The sequence below is a fragment of the Lepidochelys kempii genome, chromosome 2 (assembly GCF_965140285.1).
Source record: "Lepidochelys kempii isolate rLepKem1 chromosome 2, rLepKem1.hap1, whole genome shotgun sequence".
Lineage (NCBI taxonomy): Eukaryota > Metazoa > Chordata > Testudines > Cheloniidae > Lepidochelys > Lepidochelys kempii.
Genome location: NC_136381.1, coordinates 31,452,632 through 31,471,308, shown reverse-complemented (window position 1 = coordinate 31,471,308; position 18,677 = coordinate 31,452,632). Strand labels below are relative to the sequence as shown.

The window sequence follows — 18,677 nt, the reverse complement described above, 5'->3', positions numbered from 1 at the left end:
CTTCCCACTATATTTTCCTCTTTCCATGATGAAATAACATTCCCACTCATTTTAAAGTGTATGACCTCATGACCTGTGACTAAATCTTTCTATTCTGGAATACTGGCACCTCCAGCATATTTGATGCAGCAGATCTGTAGATAACCTGCTTTTCCATATATTGTATTGGTCAATATTTTGCTTATTAAAGACCAACCTCATTTTTATCAATGGGTTTACTCTTATGAGTCAGGTGATCAGAATTTGGCTTTGAAAGCCAATAGAACAGAGGGGAAAGAGAGGAAGAGGGGAGAAAACTTGACTTTGAAGTACCTTGTCTTTGTTTGTTACTGAAGCCAATAAGAGTTGAGGACCTTGCAGGAAGAACTCAGCATCTCTCTGGGTCAGGCCTTTGATTAGATTTAAAACTGACTATTACTTGCCTGGGGCTAATCCAATCTTCCTTAGTCTAGATCAACTTTTAAAGCTTTCCCATAAGGTACAGTGTCACTCAAATTCACTTCAGGAGAAACAAAATTTGCCAGTTCTATTTTAAAAGCACACCATCTGTGACAGTTCTCTTGTGAACATCAGCAGTATGCTGACACTGCATTACTAAAATGAATGAGACCTGACACATGGAGAAGTCCCAGGTTGCTACTCCACATAAAATTGGCTCTCATTCAGGTTTCTTTTTTTTCCTTTGGGAAAATAACTGCCACTATTAATGGCAACATTGTAATCTGCCCTGGGATTTTAATACCTGCTTCAACCCCTCCGATTTTGTCAGAAATTAATGGAAGACATCTTGCTGAGCAACGACTTTTGGCATTGTGCTGGTAAGGGTTATATTCCTTTTTTACCTTAGCGATGTTAGTGGTTTTAATACAAAACAACCTACAGCATCAGTTTGGGGTCAATTGTCTTATTATAAGAAATTGTTCATGTTCTACCATATGTATGAAGGAGGCAATCAGTGTAATTGCAATCTCTTTAGTGGAGAATTTTCATCAGCTAATCTATAAATTACCATTAGAATATTCTTTATTTCTCTTAATTAATATAGTTAAGAGCTGAATGGACTTCTGTCTTTCCTTTTTCAGGATAAAAGAAAAGAGAACTGAGAAACTATCTGCATTTAGTGACATTTTACCAATTGATAGAACATTTGCAATTTTACATGTTCTTCCAAAATTGTTGCATGGCTAATGGATTCTTAAAGAGTTTGCTTTTTGTCAGAAATGATGTCCTTTCTTCTTGCTTAGTAATGCCAGTGGGAGAGGAGTCTGCTCACCAATTTTGGATGTCAAGCCAAACTTATTCAGGAGCCTAAATCTAGATTTAGTGGCCTATTTTTAGGCATTCATTTTTGCACATTAACCAAGAAATACTGTGTGCAATCAGTATTAGACTCCATCACAGCAGTCCCCTGTGTTTGCTGAAAAAGTACCGTACCTGGGCACTACAGTTCATTTTAGACAGTATCTACTCTTTTAAACTAAAAAAAATCCCTGTGCCACATGCCTTTTTTATGGGGCAATACATTATTTTTTCTGCCTAATGAGTTTCCTAAGAAGCAATTTGTGACTCAGTCACAATCTGATTCCTAGTTTCTCCCCCTGCTCTGGAGGGTGGACATGAAATATATACCGAGCCAGTCCTATAGGTGTTGCAGCTGTGCTGTGAGATGTGTTGGGGAAGAGGGAGGAGTCAAAACTCTAACCATTTCCTGCTCCCATCTTCCCACCCACCTACACAGAGGTGGGGGTAGTGGCTCTGCTAAGGCTGCTTCCTTTCCCCCATCTGCCACATTGCTACCTGCAATGCAGGTAGTCAGGAGAGCAGATTATGGGATTGCTTTACATCTCTTTACTCTCCTGGGTGGGCCATAATCGGGGCCTAATCACCTGCAAATTCAAATATCTTATCTCCTTTGTGTATTTACTTGATGACTTTTATTGTAATTGATTTTTTTTTATATTGTCAATAGAAGCTTGATTCAGTTTCTGACACATTGGGTTGACTGAAGTGAAAATAACTGAGGTCCTATTTGTTTATATTTTTCTAATAAAATCTGACATCATAGACATCATGATTGCAACTTTGCCTCAATTTAAATGTTTTACTATTTCTTTTCCTAAGCACCTTTGGGCTACTGCATATGTTTTTTTCTTGATAAGTTACAGGTTTTTAGAGGTTTCCCAAAATATTTACAGAGCAATGCAGAAACAACAACAACAAAAACCTATTAAAGCACACTTTTAAGCTGCACCTTCCTGAGATTTCACAATTCCCTGTTCAGTGCCTGCAATTGTCACCAGTCTTAAAAGTTTTGTTATATATAGCATATCAAAATGTTAAGCAAATTGCCAAGAAAGTGAAAAGTGACACTGAAATGTAGTGGCCAATAGAACACATGTATCTTACAGAAAGAAAATATTTATCACAAATATAATTTTGTTTGAGTGATAAAATGTGCTAAATTGGTAGATCTCTAAGCACATGCAAACTATTTAATATTTACATTAATCTCAAGGAAACGTCCTATATCATTCAATGGAAAATTATAAATTTTGCATAATTTTTTTTAGCAATTCTATAGAATATAATAGAAAATTGTATCTGTGTAGTAGAATTCTATAGGGTGATTATAAAAAAAAAATAAAAACATAGTTCTCTCTGCTAAATGTCATCAAATCCAAGTGTAATTTGCATAGAATGCTCTTGGTTTAACATATATTCACTTTCATAGAGTATGAGTTAATTCAAAGCCCCAAAAAGTATCCTAATTCCCCTCTACTCCCCCCTGAAGTAAAGGGATCCTAACACACTTCCCAAACATCCCCTTCAGTTAGAAGCCTGTTGAAGTAAAGAATCCTTTTAATGTGCTTGGAATGGCAGTAAACTAGTGCCAAGGGAAGTGTGTTCCAGGAGTAAGGGCCCTTTACTAAAACCATCCTGTCACCAGGCCTCTGGGCAGGGCCGACTCTCAGCACCAGCAAAACAAACAGGTGCTTGGGGCGGCACATTTCTAGGGGCGGCATTCCGGCGCCGTCCATGCCGCCCCTAGAAATGTGCCCCCGCCGCCCCAGATCGCCTACGCCTGCTCCCCTGAGCGTGCTGCGGCAAGGGAGGGGAAACCAAGCGGCGGCATGCTCAGGGGAGGTGGTGGAGTGGAGGTGAGCTGGGGTGGGGAGCAGTTCCTCTACCCTACCCCCAGCTCCCACCTGCTCCCCTGAATGCGCTGCCTCTCCCTCGCCTGAGAGGGAGCAGGGAGAAGTGGAGCGGCGGCGTGTTCAGGGGAGCAGGTGGAGTGGAGATGACCTAGGATGGGGGGTTGGGGAGGAGCCACAGGAAGCAATGTGGCATGCCCGGGGGAGGAGGTGGGGCTGGGATTTGGGAAAGGGGTTGGGAAGAGGCGGAGCCAGGGGCGGGGGCGGCACGGTGGTCATGGAAAAAAAATCAGGGGCGTCCAAAATTTTGTTTTGCTTGGGGTGGCAAAAATCCTGGAGCCGGCTCTGCCTCTGGGACTGCTAGTTTTAGCACTACTGATAAGTGCCATGGTGTAACATGAGGAGAGAGGCAGTCTCCAAGAGGACCTAAAATATATAGATGTTTAAGATCAATGCCACACCTTGGATTGCATCCAGAAATGAATTATAAGCCAATCACAGACTAACACAATTGTCCTATACGCCCTGTGAGAATCACCACTAGGTAGCAGGCAGCCACATCTGGCAGTGGGTGACATTTCCACATGGTCTCCAGGAGCATCTCCACCCTTATGGAAAAGTCTTATACAATTTCGTAGAAAAACAATCTTTATATTGAGTTTTAGTCATCCTCTAGAACTTTATAATGAAGAACTATATCCCTGTTATACAGTGTTACAGGATGGTTACAAAAACCTAAAGAGAAGATATAATTAAGTTCCATAGGATGTTAGTGTAATTTCTATGCAACCATATTAATCTCATCACTATTAAATTCTATGGACTTTTCCACATGAGCGCCTAGTGCACATTGCAGCAATTCTGTGGAGGTGACAAATGCAAAGTTAACTGTGGAAAGGTCTTCTTCTAACCAGATGAAGATGAAAAAGTATTCTTGGCTATCTGTTTGCTTGTAATTATAAAAGCTTCCAGAGATCTGATGGGATCCGCAGTTTGTGCACTTTTCTAACAAAGGATGAAATTCACCCATACACAGAGGCCCAGCACCGACATGGTTAATGAGCCTTTTTCTGGCTCTCTGAACAGGCGTGAATTATATCCCCAGAGCAGGCAGACTCTCCTATTACATCCAGTTGTTTCCAACAATTGATCAACATCACTTCTATCTTCTCTAGGCCTGAGGGTTTTTTTTTAAGTCCATATTCTACCAAGGGCTATAATGTGAGGGAAATTCTGAATGCATCTTGTTTCTGTTGATTGTATAGAAGTTGCTTCACTTTATTATAATGTGGAAAGGATAAGCAAGAGGACTCAGTGCTCTATGACTCAACTCAGCACAAATTAATTGAATAATGATTTTATTTCCCCTTAGTAATGGTTGAGGAAGTGCATATAAATTCTCATGGGCTGCAATTTATATTTTATGTGATAGGCATTTTATGTGAACACCAAGCTGCACACTCCTGAGGGTAAGAAGGTGGAAAGCAGATTTTAGAAGTTTCAGTGTGAACCTTGTGGAGTTTCTCCTAAGGGTTGTAACTTGCTTAAGGTACAGAAGAAATAACCTAATTCTCACCTGCCTTGCACCTGTAGTTGTCAGTGACAGCAGCAAAAAGTGGGTGCATAACTCTACCGAGCAGAATGGTGGCATTTTACACAGGTGTAAATTACTACAGGGCAGTGGGAAATCAGATCCATGGCTTCCAAAACTTGAGGAGCCTCTGGATCTGTGAGGAAATGGAAAGGGTAGGTTGTATACATTTTTCAACATACTATAGACACTATGAAAAGGAGTACTTGTGGCACCTTAGAGACTAACCAATTTATTTGAGCATGAGCAGCTCATGCTCAAATAAATTGGTTAGTCTCTAAGGTGCCACAAGTACTCCTTTTCTTTTTGCGAATACAGACTAACACGGCTGCTACTCTGAAACCTGTCATATAGACACTATGGCCTCCCTGTGAAGAGTTTGCCTCTCCCTTCTACATTTTTGCCCAGATCTTCCTCCCATTGCACTAGGGCTGCATTGGGAGCCCTGTCTGTCATCTGTTGCCCCACTGTGCTAGTACCCTACTTCCACACCCACAGTAGAAGTCATTTCAGAGTGGAAGTTAATCCTTCTGTCCACATTTACTTCCTCTGTAGGCGTTTTCCCGTCCCATGGTGATCATGCTGCAGGGAATGAGTGCTCCCTGGCCCTGTGTACCTCCAGCTATATCATCCATCTCTTCCTCACCCACCAGCACTGAAGCCCTGCTCACATGGCATAGCCACAGACTGGCTTCCGTAAACTCTAGGCTTCCTCTCCTCTTGTGTCCTTTTGACCCATTATATCCCAATTTGGTGTCCTCTGGCCCTAGACAAATAGAGCTAATTAGTGGGATACTAAAGTTCAGTTTGACAAATTGTATGTATGGGTCTGTTGAAAGGGAAAATCAGGCAGCATGGGAATCAGGCTGAGAAAGGAAAGAAGAAATGCTGACAGACCAATCAGTCACCAGTCAAGCAGTAGGATCTGGGAATGGCTTGTGTGGCAATGAATGACAGAGCTAACATTGAGGCAGTGAAAGCACAGTACCAGCAGGGAATTGAAGAGGCAAAGAGAGAGAAATAAGAGTTGACAGGGCAAAGTGTTATCAGCTGCTGTCTGTTTGTTGAAATTCTTACCCATATGTGATATTCCTAGTTCACCCAGAGTGCTTGAAATCTAAGAAATATGAACTGTTAATAGGCAACTAGACTCAACTGCTCCCCACATCAACATAAGATTTGTGCCTGAGAAATGTATCTGAAAAATAACTTTTTAGGATAAAAGTTTGTTTCATCATTATTCAGAACCATTGCCATAGTACAGCACAAAAAAAGAACACAGAGAAAAGACAACGTTTGTAATAAAAGATAAAAGGAGGGCAATTAAAAGAAAGAAACATGGTGCTTAATAGACCTGGGGAAAGGTGGAGGGCAAGGATACAACCTGCAGCTCCATGTTCATAGGATCATCCTTGGATGGCTGTGTCTGCTATAGCTGTAAATTGCAGGGTATGTACTGTAGAGATCAATTCTTTATTGGTGGTGGCTAAGAATAGAGGTCTTTCTTCTCACTCTGATATCCATGGTGCCTGAGCAGTATGCTATACTATACAAAGCAAGTGACGAACTAATAGGTTTCATATCAGTAAAAGTACATGTTTGTTCATTTTTAAAAATGTTTGTCTTCATTATTAATTGATCACTCAGGAGAGTGGTAGGCACGTCATGTCACATATATAAAAGACCATAAACCACATCCTCAGCTGCTGTAAATCAGTATAGCCCCACTGATTTCTTTTGTGAGATTTCTTATTTTTCTTGCTTTTGATTAGGCTGGAAATATTATAGGCCTGTCATCTTGTGTAACAATTTCTACCTGGTAAATGTGAGTGCAAAGTTGGAGTAAACATAATTCTGATTTAGCAGCATTTTATATCCACTTTCCATGCACTCTGCACAAGTGTGAATGACTATGCAAGGGGTGAAATCCTGTTCCCATTAAAGTCAAACTTCCATTGATTTCAACAGGAATAGGATTTTCACTCAATCTTAAGAACATTGGCAAATCAGGCCCTTTGACCTCAAGGGATTTTGGTGCCTAGCTGCCACTTCAGATGCCTAAATCCAAATGTAGATCCTCAAAACCCCTACTTAGTTTCCACTTAGGTGTCTAGAGAATTTAGGCACGGACAGAGCTAAGTTTCTATTGGTAAAATCTCCATGGCACTTAGATTTCTGCCAGTGGAGATGCACACAGCTGCCTGAGTTCTGATGCCTAGTTCACACCTGAGCCTTGGCAGGATCCTCAAACTAGACATTCCTTCACCTTTCTTGCTTGCAGGGCCTAATCTGAGATGGGTGTCTGGAGGTTGCCTACCAGATTGGACCCTGCACAGAACAGCAGAGATGGTAATGCAGGTCCTTGTTTACCCTATAGCCCACTGGTGAGTGCACTCACCCAGGATCTGGGAGACCTAGGTTTAAATCTCCATTCTATCTGAAGTGGAGCAGAGTCTTGAATCAGATCTGTTGTTTTCCATGTAAGTGCCCTGAGCACTGGGCCATAAGGTATTTTGGGGCAAGTCTCCCTGTCTCTCTTGGTGAAGCTGTTCCACTTCTGGAACAGAGACGTGAGCTGGTGTCTCCTGCATCACAGGTGACTGCTGTAAACACTGGGCTATCAGGTAAATGGAGGGGCACCAACATCACAGGTCCTTTCTTGTTCTTTTCAGGAGAAAGGACTGGCCTGGTTTATGGCTCTAAATCCAGAGTGGAGATAGGTGCCGCCCTCTGGCCTAGAGTTAAGTGCCAAATACTCATTGAGGGGCAGAACTTAGGCCAGATCCCTCTCCTCATCATTTCCTATTTGCTAGCCTAGGCAGCTTCCCACTCAGTGTTCTGGGTTTTGTGGGTCCTATTGTTAGGCTCCTAACTCTCCCATGCCTTGAATTGGGAGTTGCGGTGCCTCACTCAGGGCTATGGTTTAATGTTGGACATTGCAGTGCTGAGCCCAAATCTCCTTTTTGGATCTAGCCCTGTGAGATCGGTCTTTTGTGTGGAATTTCTACACTTCTTCCAGATGGCAGCTTTGGCAGAGAGAGCAACAATTTTTTTTTAAATATAATTGCAACTGAATAGTTCTAAATGTTCAAGAGGATGTTTGCCTTTATTTCATGTTCTGAGAGAGGGTTTAGATCAGTTATAGTCTTTATCCAGAATGGTTTTCTATCCTTAATTGTAACATTGCATATGGTGTTTTATTGTGCAGAACTGTAATAATAAAGAATAATAATAGAGCAAAAGTCTTACCTATTGGCTTTGGTACTATAATATATGGCTTTAAGCATCACAATAGGGAGGAATAATAAATTCACAAATTGCCATATTGAAACAGAGCAGTATTCCATCTAGTTCAGTATCCTGCTACCAAAAATGGCTAGAGCCAGATATTTCAAAGGAATGAATAGTTAACTGTGCGACAGACAGTTATGGGATAACCCAGAGAAAATATTCTCCCAACTCTCAATAGTTAGAGATTGGCTTATGCTCTGCAGTATGAGCGTTTATAATTGTATGCGCTCAGGTTAAGGCTCTGCTATGTTATCTGCAGTGTAAAACTGAAATCATTCATGTGTGTTCAGTGTGTCATTAACACTTCAGATAAACTAGTGGCTACATCTGGGGATTAGTTTCACTCAGGTCTGATGCCCACTTCTGCTGCTCACTGGATGCCCTGACACTGCTGTGTCTAGCTCTACAACTTGGGATGCTCCTTTGTGACTTGGCCCACTGCCCAGGTCACTACATGTTTTCCCCCATCCAGAGTATCTAAGTCCTTCCATATCAATGGTCTCAGACACTCTTCTCATGCACTGTCCTGATGGTACCACTTCCCCAGTGGCTGGTAAGGGAACTTGGGCTCACCCACTATTCTGGGTTCAAGTCCAGGGACCTTACACATGGCAACTGTGGTCTGCTTTCCCTCAGACCCTGTTGCTCCTTCCTAAAACTTATGATTCCTGCCCCTTCCGGGTGTGCCAGCTCTAACTCCCTCCTCCCATGGAGGGACTGCAGACAACTGAACACCCCTCCCTACTCCCAGGAAGGGACTGTGTAAGCCATGTGCCTAATAGGGAGCTCTCTCTTTAAGAGGCTTCCCCACTCTGAATGCTAGGGTACAGATGTGGGGACCTGCATGAAAACCTCCTAAGCTTACTTTTACCAGCTTAGTTTATACCTTGGGGAAGTTTTAACCTATTTTACCCTTGGATTTCCACTGCCACCAAACGTCTAACACCGGTATTATTAGGAAAGAGTTCGTTTGGAAACGTCTTTCCCCCCAAAATCCTCCCAAATCTTACCCCCTTTTTTCTGGCGAAGGTTTGATAAAAATCCTCACCAATTTGCATAGGTGAACACAGACCCAAACCTTGGATCTTAAGAACAATGAAAAAATGCATTCAGTTTCTTAAAAGAAGAATTTTAATAGAAGAAAAAATAAAAAAGAATCACCTCTGTAAAGTCAGGAGGGTAAATACCTTACAGGGTAATCAGATTCAAAACAGAGAATCCCTCTAGGCAAAACCTTAAGTTACAAAAATACACAAAAACAGGAATATACATTCCATTCAGCACAGCTTATTTTCTCAGCCATATAAACAAACAGAATCTAATGCATATCTAGCTAGATTACTTACTAAGTTCTAAGGCTCCATTTCTATTCTTTCCCCAGCAAAAGCATCACACAGACAGACCCAGACACTTTGTTTCTCCCCCCCTGCAGCTTTGAAAGTATCTTGTTTCCTCATTGGTCATTTTGGTCAGGTGCCAGTGAGGTTATCCTAGCTTCTTAACCCTTTACAGGAGAAGAGGTTTTTCCTCTGGCCAGGAGGGATTTTAAAGGGGTTTACCCTTCCCTTTATATTTATGGCAGAGGCTGTCAAGGTTCCTTCCCCACTCTGAACTCTAGGGTACAGATGTGGGAACCTGCATGAAAGACCCTCTAAACTTATTCTTACCAGCTTAGGTTAGACACTTATCCAAGGTACAAACTTTTCCTTGTCCTTGAAGGATATGCTGCCACCACCAAGCGTTTTAAACAAAGAACAGGGAAAGAGACCACTTGGAGATGTCTTCCCCAAAATATCCTCCCTGCCCCCCAGCCCTATACCCCCTTTCCTGGGGAAGGCTTGATAAGAATCCTCACCAGTTGGTACAGGTGAACACAGACCCAAACCCTTGGATCTTAAGAACAATGAAAAAGCAATCAGGTTCTTAAAAGAAGAATTTTAATTAAAGAAAAAGGTAAAAGAATCACCTCTGTAAAATCAGGATGGTAAATACTTAACAGAGAAGCCCTCTAGGCAAAACCTTAAGCTACAAACACACACAAAAACAGGAATACACATTCCCTCCAACACAGCTTATTTTACAAGCCATTAAACAAAAGAAAATCTAACATTTTCTAGCTAGATTACTTACTAACTTTACAGGAGTTGTAAGGCTTGCATTCCTGATCTGTTCCCGGCAAAAGCATCACACAGACAGACCAAACCCTTTGTCCCCCCCCGTCCAGATTTGAAAGAGTCTTGTCCCTGCATTGGCCATTTTGGGTCAGGTGCCAGTGGGGTTACCTTAGCTTCTTAACCCTTTACAGTGAAAGGATTTTGCCTCTGGCCAGGAGGGATTTTATAGCACTGTATACAGAAAGGTGGTTACCCTTCCCTTTATATTTATGACAGAGGCCCATTGTGGGAGTATGAGTGAGTAGTGTTTGGGTCAGCAGTTCTTGAACTGTTGGTTGGGACCCCAAAGTGGGTCATGATACCATTTTAATGGGGTCACTAGGGCTGGCTTAGACTTGCTGGGGCCTAGGGCCAGAGCTGAAGCCTGAGCCCCACTACCTGGGGCCAAAACCCAAGGGCTTCAGCCCTGGGCAGCAGGGCTCAGGTTATAGGCTCCCTGCTGGGGCTGAAGCCCTTGGGCATTGCCTTGGGCTCCCCACCTGGACTGGCGGGGCTCTGGCTTTGCCGCAGGCTTCAGTTCTCCCTCCTGGAGTCATGCAGTAATTTTTGCCTACACAAGGGAGTTGTGATGCAATGAAGTTTGAGAACCCCTCGCCTGGATCATTGTTGCTTAGCAGATTTAATTCTCCACATCCAGAAGCTTCTGGAATTGGGTGTGGTAGTTTTGGGTCTGCTCCAGTAGGTTCCCTATTGCTGAGGTCAGGCTCCATGACGGCAAGCAGTCAGGGCAGCTGCTTTACAAAGGGCCACATGCCCTGGTGTGAGCTGGGAGAAGCTGAGCCCAGGAACAGAAAGCAGGCTGTTGTCCCAACTCTGAAGCCTTTTGCAGCAGGTTAGTGATATTGTTAATCCCCTTAAAAGGAAGCAAGGGCAATGTTAATTATAGAAAGGGAAAACTAGGTGGGAAAAATAACTTCTTCTAATTGCATACTTCGCATGTTTTAATTTTAGCCAACCTGCTTCAACTAAATTGTCTCAACTAGTATGATTCACCAACATTTCTTGAAATGTAGTAATGGGAAAAGTCATTTATATTTTGCTACTCTCAGTTTTGTATTTTCTTGTAACAGGGCTTTTTTTAAAAAAGAAATCTATACACTTAACTGAGCGGTTGGTTAATCAGTTAGCTGTCTGGCTAATGGTGCTTTCAGCAGAAGAGGAAGAGTCTGCATGGATTCCAACTGCAGATTCCTACAGGGAAGATGTTGTTTTCAACTCAGACTGTATAGATTTGGTGATCAAAGACTCTGAGACTCAAGTGAACTCAACCTAAGCTTTTGGGAACTCTGTTTCTTCTCGCTGTGTTTCTGTGGGGACTGAACTGTTTAGATTTTAATTTGTTTCCTTTATTTATGTATAACTGAAAATAATGTATGTGGATTATAAAATTGGCATGTTATGTTGTAAAAATTAATTTTATGATCAAGAAAAAATATAAAGTTATTTAATTAAATTAATTCTTTAGATCCTTTTGGGACTTGAATGTGGGGAAGCTGACCCTGTACAATCCTTGCTGAAAATCCTTAGAAATTAATTCTGGATCTCCAGCTACTTTTCTATGGGAGCTGTTTTTTTAGGCACTGGAAAAGGGCAATGAAGTGAACTTTAGCACATCCAAAGGTTACAACTGCTGCTACTTCCCTCTCTGGTGCCAGCTTCCTGCCTTTATAAATCTGGCCCACGCCCTTCCCCAGCAAATTAGGCCTTAGCACTCCCTGGTTTACCTCCAGGTGCAACCTATAGGTTAATTGGCCTAATTTACCCTGTCAGGCCTTGTGTGTGTGGGGGGGGGGACACCCCATCACATTTATATAAATGCTCAAATAACGTTTCAGTTAAAATGTCAAGCACTTGAAAATTAGGACATGCCAGATTTATGATTGTCTGAATACTTAATTTGGCACCCTTCTGCATCTCACCTGTGCATTGACTGGGGCAGGGATCCTGTGGAAAATTGTGTGATCACATAATTAATGATCTCAATGCATACAGATAGGGGACTGAATTAAGGTCACACTAACAACGTTAATTCTGGCATTTCCTAACTTTTGAGTACTTGAATTTTTAACCGTAAGGTTCTTTAACTTAGTTTTCTAGGTTTTGAAAAAAAGCAAATTGAAAAAAGATTCTGTAGCATGGAATCATAGTGACACCCCCACGGTTCATCATCAGGGTTAGAAGCTCTAGAACTACTGCTCAGACCTCTGCTAATGAGCTAATGAAATAACTGATAGCAACTTATTTGGTTTCCACCTCTGCATGAAATAGCTCTAGAGGAGAAAGAGGCAGATCCATTGCCAGTGGGTTTCACAGATATTTAGTAACAGCAGATGGATGGTGTCACCGTGTCTCAGTGGGGCACAGTTGAGAAGGCCAGATTCAGGACAAGCTGCTGAGAAATAGGGCAAACTCACCCCAAACTAGTAGTTAATTTCTCATTAGATTATACTAAACCAGTAACAAAAGTAAACTTCTGTCTCACCACACTGGTTAAAAGGAAGTCAAAAATGCAGTCTAAGGCATTCCAGCCTTTGTCTCACCACCAGTGGACTCTATGATGAGTGGTTACTGAACACGAGTTTAATCAAAAATAGGGTATTTAAATCCCAAAAGATCAACACACACTTAACCAGGTCAAGATATAATTCTCATCTTGCCCAATAATCATGCTGATGCCAATCCTTCAGAAACTCAAAACTAAATGTTTAATAATAAAAAAAAGGAATAAGAGTTTATGAAGGTTAATAGATCATATGTATACAAATAGTTGCAAAGTTCTTAGAACAGGTTTGTAGAAGTGATGGAATAGACTTCTAGCCTGTAAAGTCTCTCTGGTAAATTCCAAAAAGCATTCCAGAGGGGAAAATGGAGATATGTCAGGGATCTTTTATATCTTCTGCCATGTGCTTGGAAATTTACTGTCCCAAAACAAAGCTCGCAGCCCAGTTTGTGGAAAGTTACTGGATCAGGATGGAGTCCAGGTTCACATGAGCATATCACATGTGCTTATTTGGTTTGATGACTCACAGTGGGTAGCCATGGCCCATATTCTTACTGAGGTGTCCAAAGGAAGAGCTATCTGGGCTGAATGGGTTTCTTCTATGGTCCATTCTGAGAGCTAAGTGTCTTTGATGGACCATCAATACATAGCTGTGTGGCCTCAATATAAATTTTATCTGGTAGGTGTTACCCAGGAATACAGCACATATGTACGATGCCAGTACATGGCCAATATTTATAATTTCAGATTAAAAAAAGATACATATAAACAGGATGATCATACTAGCAAATCATAACGTTTCCACTGACACCTTACACTTTCTACAACAGTTGTTGCAATTGTAAAACAGTGGCAATGTCAAGGATATAAATGTCATACTCAATCATACAGCATCACAGATGGTGAGACATGGGAATATTGATTTCCATTCCAGGCTCTGGAAGGGAGTGTTCTCTAGTGCACATATACTCCTCTGCCTGTTTTCCTTCAACCTTGACACCTTCTGTCCCTCCCATTCCAGTTTATGTCTGTTCTTACCCCAGTCCTGTCTCTTCCACACCCCTTGCTCCTTGTCTGAGTCCCATTCTCCTGGTCAGCCTAGTCTTAGTTAGGGTTTCCAACCCTCCTGGTTTTACTGGGAGTCTCCTGGAATCAGGTTCTAATTTCCCAGAGGCTATGATGCCAAACTGGAAGATTTTAGGAGCTAAAAGTCCTGCGGCACAGCAGGGCTAAGGCAGGCTCCCTGCTTACCCTGGTCCCTTGCTGCTCCTGGAAATGGTCGGCACATCCCTGTGGTCCCTGGGGGAAGCAGGGGGTCTCCATGCACTGCCCCCGCCTCGAGCGCCGACTCCTCAGCTCCCATTGGCTGGGAACTGCAGCCAATGGAAGCTGTGGGGGCAGTGCCTGCAGGCAGGGGTAGGGCAAGGAGACCCCAACCCCCGCAGGAGCTGCTGCTAGAGGGATGTGCTAGTCCCAGAGCCCACACTCTGCACCCAAACTCCCTGCCAGAGCCTGAACCCCCTCCTACACCCCAACCCCCTGCCCCATCATGGTGAAAGTGAGTGACGGTGAGGGAGAGCGAGTGACCAAAAGAGGAATGGGGGCTGGAGTGAGCGGGGGAGGGGGGGGGTGGAAGTGCCTTGGATCAGGGGTAGGGGTGTGGCCTTAGGAAGGGGTGGGGCAGGGCAATGGTGTTTGGGTTTGTGCAGTTAGACAGTTGACAACCCTAGTCTCAATCTCTACTCATCCCAGTCCCAGTCTCCCACTTCCCCTAGCTTAGTGACTCTCCCAATCAACTGGTTCACAGTTGCACCCATTTCCCTCACTATTGCAGGATTGCTGTCTGTCGGAAAAAAAAACAAGCTAAAATTAGAGTATAACCAGATTGTGGCACTGATTTCTCCTCCACTAGGAAGTGGACTTACAAGTCCCCATAATTATGTTACTAATTGGCATAGGGGAACACTGGTGTCAGTGATAGGATGCTGGTGTCATAAGATACACAATACGGAAGCAAAATGGGAATAGCTCTGTCTAATCTAGTCTTGGTAATGTATCAATATTTATAGATAGTGAATATCTGTCTATGTAGGTACAGATGCAATCATAGAAATTAAAAACTTGCCACTTTTCTTAAAAAACTGTAACAGACCATACCTATTAAGACAGGCTCCAGATCCATGATGGCCCTATTCCTCAACAGAGCCCAGAATAGAGGCATTTTGGGAGTTGTAGGCCTCACAGCAAGGAATTCTGGGAAGGCAGACCATGAGTAAATGCCTCCTTTTCCTCAGAGGGATGAAGACCTTAGGCCGGCTCTGCTTCTCTCTGCTGAATTACTAGCAAATGTAAAACAGCTCTGGGACTCTCCAATCAAAGGGCTGGGAAAGAGCCTGGGAGTGAGTTTAGGAAGAGCCATTAAAAGAGCATAGGAAGAGATTGAAAGAGGCTGCCAGATAAATGGGTATGCTATTCCAAGTAGGGGGTGTCATTTGGCTAAAGAGCCAGGCAGGGATATTCTAAAATGAAAGCTAAGGGACTACAGTGAAGGAAGTAGACCTGGGAAAAGAGAAACAGGAAGAGTCAATGGTCAGACCTGAAGCCTGCTTCATTGTATAGGAATTAAGGATGGAGTGCCCCGGTGGGTTTGACTATGGTTCTGGCGGTGGCTATTAGATTCTGAAGGAGGAGGAACAGTTGGAAGATTCATTCAGCCCACAACCCAAAGAGAAATTAGGTAAGACTAGCTAGTTGGACTTCCGTTTGTGACTTTAGTTTGGACTTTTATTTACTTGGGCCTGAAGTTTGTAGTTCAGACAGAGAGATAAGCCAGCTTACCCAAAAGATTCTATTTAGGGTTGTTGTTTTTTTTGGTGGTGTTCTACATGTATTTTCTCTTCAGCACTTTGTAAAGAAAGGCCTACTGAGAATAAAGTACCCTTCTTTGAAAAGGAGGGAGACAAGAAACAGTGTTAATAAAACGTAAACACCTCACCAAAACTATTTTGTTTATTTAATTAACTTGCACAAGGTTTTTCTGGAGTAAAAAAAGAGGTATACCTTCTCTGAAAACCTACAGTATGATCCACACTGACATATAGTCATTCATCTTATGCACAGGAGACCAGATTTTTTTTTTAAAATAGCAGTTTCTGCTAAGATCACACATGTGCTCCATTCTTCTTCATGCTTCCAGGCAAAGTCATAAAGTGTGGAGTGGCTGCGATCGGCTCTCAGTTCCCTTTTAGCCCCCCCCCGGGGCTGCAAGAGAGAATCTAGCGAGTGTCTGGCCTGCTAGTCCTACTGAGGTTCAAACTCATCCTTTCCTTGGATTGCTTGGTGAAGATAATCTATCCTCATCCTTCTTACCCTCTATTTTCTTTAATTTGGACCAAAAAAAGAAGTTTTGTACAGTGGGCCGAGGCGCCTCAGGATAATTGTCATGTTGACCTCTAAACCTCAGGGTTTAAACCCTATGTAAGGCTCTGGCTTGTCCCCCAGCTCATGAAGGGCCAACTGCCATGCCAAGTCTTTCTCTAGGCACAATTCAATTTCCCAAATGTAGACAAACAAACAAAAATAGATCCTCAGCCCACCCTGGGCTACAGCCTTGTCTTTGCCTTTCTCAGTCCCTCCTGCTTCAGGGCCTATTGCAGAATTATTTTGTGCTCTTTTCACTAAGCACTGCCTCTCATGGTTTTCTCCCTGGAGCCATTTTTCCCAGCAACTTCTCACTGCCTCCTCTCCCAGGGAACTTCCTGCTCCTGCTTCCTTATTGATAGTCTGGCTCTTACAGCCTTAGGTGCTGCCCTACCTTCTTAATTGGCCAAAGAGGAAACACCTGTTCCAGCACAGGAGACTTGGACATGCTTCATTTAAAGGAGCCAGCTGCCCTTTAGTACCCTGCTCAATCTGCAATGGACTCATCCCCCTGTCAATGGGCATACTCACTCCCTGTTTTTATGTAGAAAAGCAGCACATCTCTCCTAAGTGTTGGGTGCACAAATTGTTCTACTCAAGGACTTGCAAGGTGAATAATGTGTGGCTGAAGCTACGTGCCCTCAAGTAACTGACGTGCATCAGGTCAGATCCAGAGGAGGTGACCACTTCCAAATAACTGAAAGGGTCATCAGCTTGTGCTTTCTCAAGGAGGCCTTCCTTCTGCAGTGGAACAGGTCTTCTCCACACCTTTCCCCGAATACCCCTGTTTCCTGGGGTGATTTCCAAGGTAAAAAGAAATAAAGCCATGGTCATTCTTGTAGCTCCTTACTGGATAAAGCAGATTTTGCTGATAGAGCAATTACAGATGTCCATTCAGCCTCTGATCCAGCTCCCAGATTGCTTGGACCTGATTTACCACATCATTGCCAAATCCTGCATCCAGACTCAGTCACTGCATCTGATGGCATAGCTGTTGGCTGACGGGGGGAGGGATAGCTCAGTGGTTTGAGCATTGGCCTGCTAAACCCAGGGTTGTGAGTTCAATCCTTGAGGGGGCCATTTAGGGATTGGGGGCAAAAATTGGGGATTGGTCCTGCTTTGAGCAGGGGGTTGGACTAGATGACCTCCTGAGGTCCCTTCCAACCCTGATATTCTATGATTCTATGCCTACACTGCAATTAAAAATCCATGGCTGGGCCATGCCAGCTGACTCGGGATCCTGGGCTTAGGCTAAGGAGCTGTTTATTTGCAGTGTAGATGTTCAGGCCTCCAGAGCCCTGCAAGGTAGGAGGGTCCCAGAACTCAGGCTGCAACATCTATACTGCAATTAGAGAGTCCCTTAGCTGGAAACCTGTGAGCCCAGGTCAGCTGGCACGGGCCAGCTGGGGGTGTCTAATTACAGTGTAGATCAGGGGTTCTCAGGACAAATTATTTGGTGGCCTCAGAATGTGGCCACCAACTCTTGCTGGTGGCCGCTCTCACACTTTTTCTTAAAATACTTAATTAGCTTTAGGAAAAAACAAATAAATATGCACATATACATGTCCAAATCATTGTAATTTATTTATTGCTAACTAGGAAGTCTGCTGTGAAAAGTGATACTTGTATGTTTGTTAATACAACTTTTCACAGCAGACTGACTCAGCCCTGGGAAGTCTGGGGACAAATTAAGCCCTGGATGGGTGATCGGGGAAGGAAGCAAGGGCCTGGGGCAATGGGGAGTGGTGGAGCCTGAAGCCTTGCAGCTGGAGCCCAAAGCCTCACAACCAGAGCCTGCCTCCCTGCCACCACCGGGCTGAAGCCCAAATCCTGAGCCCCCCAGCCCCTGGAAAAATGGGGAACTCTCCAGCTACCCAACTCTTGCTGGAAGCCTGAGAAACCAATACCAAGACTGTGCATCCAGGAGCACCAGGGAGGGGGAGGGGCTGCTTCTCCCCCCCATACTCCTCCAATCACACCCCAGAAGGCTGTGGCCGCAAGAAAGCCCCTGGTGTCCGCATGCGGCCACGGTGACTGCATTTGAGAAATGCTGGTGTAGATATACACTGAATCCCATGGACAGAGACTGCTCCCTACAAGTCCAGGAAATCCTGGAACAAAGCACGGAAACCTCTTCTCAATCGAAGGGGTTCTTGACACAGACTGCGCAACACCGTCTGGACCCCATGCTGGCCCTGATACCAAAGATCCTTGGCTCCTTTTTGCACTTAAAGCAGACTGGCTGTTTGCTCATTTTGATTATCTTTAGAATATGACTTTGATGGGATATGGCTGCAACCAAACAATTCATTTTGTGTTTTAATTAGCCTGGCTATATAAGTATTTTAATTGTGTCTCAACTTCAGAATCATAGCTGGCATTCGTTTGCCCACAGCACAAGTTGCAAATGACTTGCAAATTTAGAATTTAATCTAATCACAATTATCTAAAAGTCCCTCAGTAGATGAGATAAGGTAAAGTGAATGATGATTTCTTATCCAGCATAAATATATGCTGGATCCTTGTTTAAGTCATCTACCAGACTGACA

At 43.3% G+C, this 18,677-nt stretch overlaps 1 long non-coding RNA gene across 1 annotated transcript in view; it reads left to right on the top strand.

Moving 5' to 3' along the window:
- The first annotated feature begins 562 nt into the window (after nt 1-562).
- LOC144930148 (uncharacterized) overlaps nt 563-18,677 on the top strand; it is a 275,246-nt gene continuing 257,131 nt past the window's right edge. The window contains exon 1 of the long non-coding RNA XR_013635252.1: nt 563-818. This is a non-coding gene — a long non-coding RNA (uncharacterized LOC144930148). The remainder of the gene's footprint in view (nt 819-18,677) is intronic.